The sequence below is a fragment of the Girardinichthys multiradiatus genome, chromosome 17 (genome assembly GCF_021462225.1).
Source record: "Girardinichthys multiradiatus isolate DD_20200921_A chromosome 17, DD_fGirMul_XY1, whole genome shotgun sequence".
Classification (NCBI taxonomy): domain Eukaryota; kingdom Metazoa; phylum Chordata; class Actinopteri; order Cyprinodontiformes; family Goodeidae; genus Girardinichthys; species Girardinichthys multiradiatus.
The window spans coordinates 4,568,414-4,574,413 of record NC_061809.1 but is presented as its reverse complement, the minus strand read 5'-3'; positions in this window follow the sequence as shown (position 1 = coordinate 4,574,413).

The following is a 6,000-nucleotide window of genomic DNA, read 5'->3' as shown; positions in this document are numbered from 1 at the left end:
TCAGCCTCAGAGCCAGTCTCTTTCAGAGGTTACTTAAGTTCACTGGCAGCTGTGTTCTGTTGCTATGGTAATTAATTAGCGCCCAACAGCTGCTGTTTCTCACTCACGCAGCACCTCACTTTGTGTCTCATCATGGCCTGGCTTTATAACATGGTGGCACATGCTCCCGAACTACTGCCCATAACTCGGAAACCGTAAGGGCTATCAACGTCATTCTTGGACCGTTTTTGTCAGAACGGACAAGAGAACGAGAATATTAAAACATTTTTGTTAAAAATATAATAATAAAGGCACAACACTAGGTGCAAAAATGGAGAAAAACATAAAAATGCCTGAACATGCTCTCGAACAACGTCTAATACCTCAGAAACTATAAGCGCTATCAATTTGATCCATGCACTGTATTAATCGGCAGGCCCTGGTGAACAATCATGGAGCTTCTCAATTTTCTACAAAAATCTGGCTGGGAGGTGTGACCCTGTGAAAAAGCAGAAAATTTTGACAATTTTTAACCTGAGTGAAGGTGAATTTTTCAATTTCAAACAAACCTACTTCACGAGGAAACGATAAAAAGTATCCAAATAATATTTGAACCGTAGCTATCAGCAGGGATCGGTGAACAATCCTGGAGATTTTCATGTGTCTACATAAATCCGTGTAGGAGATGTGACAGTGTAGAAAAGTGGATAATTTTGAAATTTATTAATTTCAAGCAATTTTGAGAAGGACAGATTTGGTACTCCTAAACAAACCTTTTTTATGACAAAACGATAAAAGGTATCAAAAACATTCCTTCACTGTGAGTGCCAGCAAGGTCTGAAGATTAATTGGTGCAAAGCACATGTCTCTAACTTGAACGGTTTAGGAGAGGCGGCGATTCGAAAACGTGAGTTTAAAGATTTTTTGTTCTGATTTTTTCTGAAATTCCTATAGGTTTTCCATTCAGGGTTTGTTGACTTTGCGTTGCTCCCGGACGTGTTGCGTGAAATCCGTTAATCCTACATTAATGAGGGTGACATTTTCTGAATCGCGAAAGAGCATCCTACATTTTGATACCTAATTTGTGCCAGTAGAGTGAAAATTGAGCAAGTGTGAGCAATCTGAAGATAGCTTAATGTCTTGTGAACATTTTAAAAGTTGAATGGTGTTTCTAGTTGAAAGTATGCAGAAGTAGTAACCTGTTAAATAGCACAAAGTTTTAGCTGAATTTTGTGGAATTTGTAAGATTTTCCATTCATTTCAATGGGCCAAAAATCTGCACAAAATGCTGAATATTTTAAAAAGTATAAAAAGTATTAATACCAAAAGTCATACCCGTAATGTCCTAAATGAGCTGAACATTTTTAAAGTTGAATGGCTGAAATAGCACAAAGTATGAAGGAGGAGATAGGTGCCAAAAAAGTGTTAGATATACATAACTAGAAAAATTAGCATTTCCTGCGAAAATGCAGTGTGAATGCTGTAAGCTGAATTTGTTTAGCTGAAAGCTGGCAGAAACAAGCTGAAATTGACTGCAGAAAATCTGCTGAAATCTGATAAATTAGTAGAAATAGCAGGAACAGTAAAGACAAACTGTCATCTGATCTCTTTGAGCAGGAAGACTATTAGCTATAAAACAGCTTAACAATGTAAAGTTACCTCAAAACTACTTGTTGAAAGAGTTGTTGAAATGTAAGAACTGACAAAAACTTTAAAAAAGCTGGAAAGAGCTGCCATAGATGAGCTGAAAAAGCATAGACTGAAGCAAAAATATAGCCTAAGAAGTTGAAGTCAGTGGTAAAAAACATAAACAATTGCAGAAATTTCAGAAAAAAAAGGATCTAACAACAAATACTCTGAAGAAACACAAAAACAAACAAGAAATTGCTTAAAAAACACAAGTGTTCTTCAGCTAAGAGACAAGAGAGGAGAAAGAGAAACTAAAATGATAACATTAGCATATTGGCTATTACTAGCATGGAGGCTGATATTAATTTAAACCACCTACCATGCAAAAAACAATGTATAAGCTAAAATGAGCTAAAATGCTAATGCTTACTACAGCATATATTCAAAAGTCTATGAAGTTGCCGTTTAAAATTATTCACTGCATTGCTTTGGCAGTCACCTATAAATAAAGAGTCCAGTTTAGAGATGTGTAGTAATAGGTGCCACCAGGCAATGGCATGGGAGTCAGGCCACTCACTGTTCTCTCTTCATAGCCATGGCAGGCCCCAACTAAGGAATGTTGAGACTTTTATGTTGGAAATATCAGTGAGTTTATTTTGAAAGGATAAAGTAGATTCATTTCCATCACAGAGTCCCAGCAATAGTGTTAAGACCAATGCTGCAATTATCGCTGTGTGAAATATGAAGACGTTTATTTTGTAGGGTATGTCTAGGTGTTGTTTTGAAAGTACAGTATAGTTGTCCTTTTAGGTCTGGCGTACTTCCACTAGATATAAAGAACCTGCTTGCTATTCTAAAATTGTTGTGTATGTTATCATCAGCTTAAAAAATCAATACAAACTATGGAACACTGAGGCTTTTATTTTGAAAGTTTCTGTAAGACTTATTTCAAAGGACTAGCATACTCCCATTTCCAACACTGGGTGAACTCCAACAGTAGTGTAATGACCAGTCGTGCAATGATATATAGTTTAAAACGTAAAGGCTTTTATTTTGTAGAGCATGTTTTGTCTTATTTTGAAAATCCAGCATGGGTGTCCTTTCAGGTCTGGGTTACTTTCATTAGTTACATAGAACCTGCTTGCTATTCTAAAATTATTATGTATGCTATTATCAGCTTTAATAATCACTAGTAACTATTAAAGATTGAGGCTTTTATTTTGAAAATTTCAGTAATCCTTATTTCAAAGGGCTGATCTGGTCCTATTTCCTACACTGGATGAGCTCCAACATTGGTCTGAAGCCTAATGCTGCAATTTTCTATATTTTAAAATGTAAAGGCTTTTATTTTGTAGAGCATTTTTGTCTTATTTTGAATGCAACAAGTTAATACCTTAGATTAACTACTGGTGATCCTACATCACCTTAACTGCCTCATCCTGCCCAGACCTCTAAATGCACCTATCCGGTTTACTATGAAAAGAACGAAATTACTTTGAAGTTGATTTCTGCTCTCCACCGGTTGAGAATGGATCAGGTCTGAAGAAAAGGAGGGGAGGGGTACCGTTATTTACAGCTGAGCACTCTGCTGTGTCCATCATTTCCATAGACAAAAGGAACTGACCCCTTAATTAGATTAAGTCTTTCGGCAAATCATCTTTCGGCAAATTGTTCTTGAAACTAATGGAGGTTGCTGAAGCACTCCTTGAAGTGGGAGAAATAGGAATTTCCCCACTGATGTCAGCACATTTCCATTAAAAATAAAATTTAACCAGGCACTTCGAAGAGGTTGTGATGCTGGGGGACAGTGTAATGAATTGTGTGTGTTAACACACCCAACAACCGAACATTTAGACTTCTCCACTTGGAGCTTTGGCATACTTGAGCTTGGACTACAAAATCGCAGCAAGAAATGAAATGGGCGGCTACATGAAATTGGAAGCTGGAAGTCCATGATCTTGTTTAGCTGTCCGGCTGCAAATACTGTGACATAACAGTTCAAAAACCATAATAGAGAAAACTTAACGGATTGTAAAATATGACCCTAACAGAATATAAAGGTATCTACACAGCACCTGGAGAAACTATGTTCAACTTTTCTGCACTCCTACAGATTCCAAGTAAACAACAAAATGTATTAATGGGCTAAAGTGGATTTGCACAATATGTCCCCTTTAAATTAATGTAGTGCATCAATATAACAACAATATGGATGTGTGCTGGCCAAATCTGACTTTATGTTGAAAAATAAAAATGTAAATAAGGGCAATGCTGCTTTTTAGTCTTGTTACTAAAATTGACAAAAAAATTCTAAAATATAATTAGAAGTTATGGTGCACTTATGATACCGGGCTATCAACTGTTCAGAGTAGACCCAAACGCTGATTTATCAGGGAAAAAGCGAGGAGGCGAAATCTGTTTTTATATAAATGAAGGTTGGTGCAGAGATATCAAAGTGTTGAAGAAGATATGTAGTCCTGACCTGGAGTCATTTCTCATAAATTGTAAACCATTTTATTCACCCAGGGAGTTGTCCTTGTTTGTACTGGTTGGTGCTTACATACCACCTCAAGGCTCCACTTCAGATGCTGAAAAACAACTGGCTGAGCTGATAACAGACGTGGAGAAAAAGCATCCAGGTCCTCTCATCATTGTTCTTGGGGACGTTAACAGTGCAAACCACTCCAATAAATTTCCCAAAAACAGACAGCACATTAAGTGTCCCACCAGGGATAAAAACACTCTGGACCACTGATGCATATCCTGCTGTCACCAGGGCTGCTTTGGGACTTTCTGACCACTCTCTGGTTCACCTCATCCGAACCAAGAATTAAAAGCTTCCAAACATCTGATTGGACTATTAAGAAGTGAAAATCCTTGCGAGGTCTCCTTTTATGTTTACCCACCATATGAGTCTGTTAGACGTAACTGCTGTTGCAGAGTCAAGAGTAATCTTGCTTCTGTCTTTAACACAAAACTGAATTTAAAAACATGGGTCCTGTTTGTTCTCAAGAGCTGCAATGTTTTAGAGCTGGAAAAAGCTTATGTTGACCTTCAACAGGGTGTGGTAGTGTGTACAACATATGTCTTAGATAACCAGTTCTTACCTTTTGCAGTTGAAAGTATCTAGAATTTATATAAACTAGAAGAATAAACGAGGGGTATGGTTCTGTATATAGAAAAAACTCTAAAATGTATAGTGGAAAACATGACAGCTTGTACTGATGGAATGTATATCGACAGAAATTTTCATGAAAAAGTAGAATATTATCAGTTGTGTCTATAGCACTACTGCATCTAACATGACTAACTTCATAGACATAAAGCATTTCCTAATATAAATCACCAAGTCATATTTGGAGATTTTAATATCTAAATCCAAAAGAACAAAATGGTTTCATTACGATGTATAGTTAAAGCCATTATCCAGATACAAAACCCAGCAGAATAACTCACTCAGCCACTTAGACAGTATATTCATGTTATGATTTGGGGTTGTTTGGTTTCTGCTTTTTTCTTATATGTTTCTCACAGTTTTTGAATCATGCTTCTGTTTATTATTTTCCTGGTCATGCTTTAGTTTCTGTCTTCTAGTTCATGTTTTATCAAGTTTGGTTTTTGGATCTGGTCATGCTTTAGTTTCATGTTTTTCTAGTTTCTGTTAGTTTGTATTCAAGAGTCTCTGTTTTGCTCCAGCCACATTTTGTTCTGTCTCTCAATTAATTTTATTCGGTTCACCTGCTCCAAGCTAATCTGTCTCCTTGCTCCACCTAGTTCACGCTCCATAAATAAACACCTGTTCAGTTACACATTGCAGAAACATTTTCAGATCATGCTCATGTCTTGTTGTTCAGATCATGCCATGCCTGTCTTGCCTGCCCGTTTATTGTTTTGTTCTCTTAATGTATCTGAAATTTGTGGATACTAATAAAATTCAAGATATTAAATGTATGGAAAATACATATGTAGACTCCAATGTAATAACACTAGTTAAGACTATTGTTGATTTTATCACAAAACCACTGACCTTCATCTGTAGTTTACTCATTACTCTGCCAATTCTCCTAAATACTATAAAAGCCATTCAAAGATTAGACCATTTCATGGAAAATAATAATTGAATGTCAGACAGTCAGTGTAGTTTTAGGGAAAACAGATCTACATAAATGTCATTAATTGAATTAACAGAAGAAATCATCAGTAGCATTGACCAGCAGAGTGGCTCAGTTGTAGAACAGGTCCACCATGTGAGGAGACCAGAGTCCTGGACCAATTCTAATATGGTCCAGAAGCAAAGAAAGCACTAACATCAATAACCATTTATTGAACTTGCACAAATCAAATAGAGATTTCACAAATCTCAGACAGGGTTTAAACGATTCTGCCATTAGT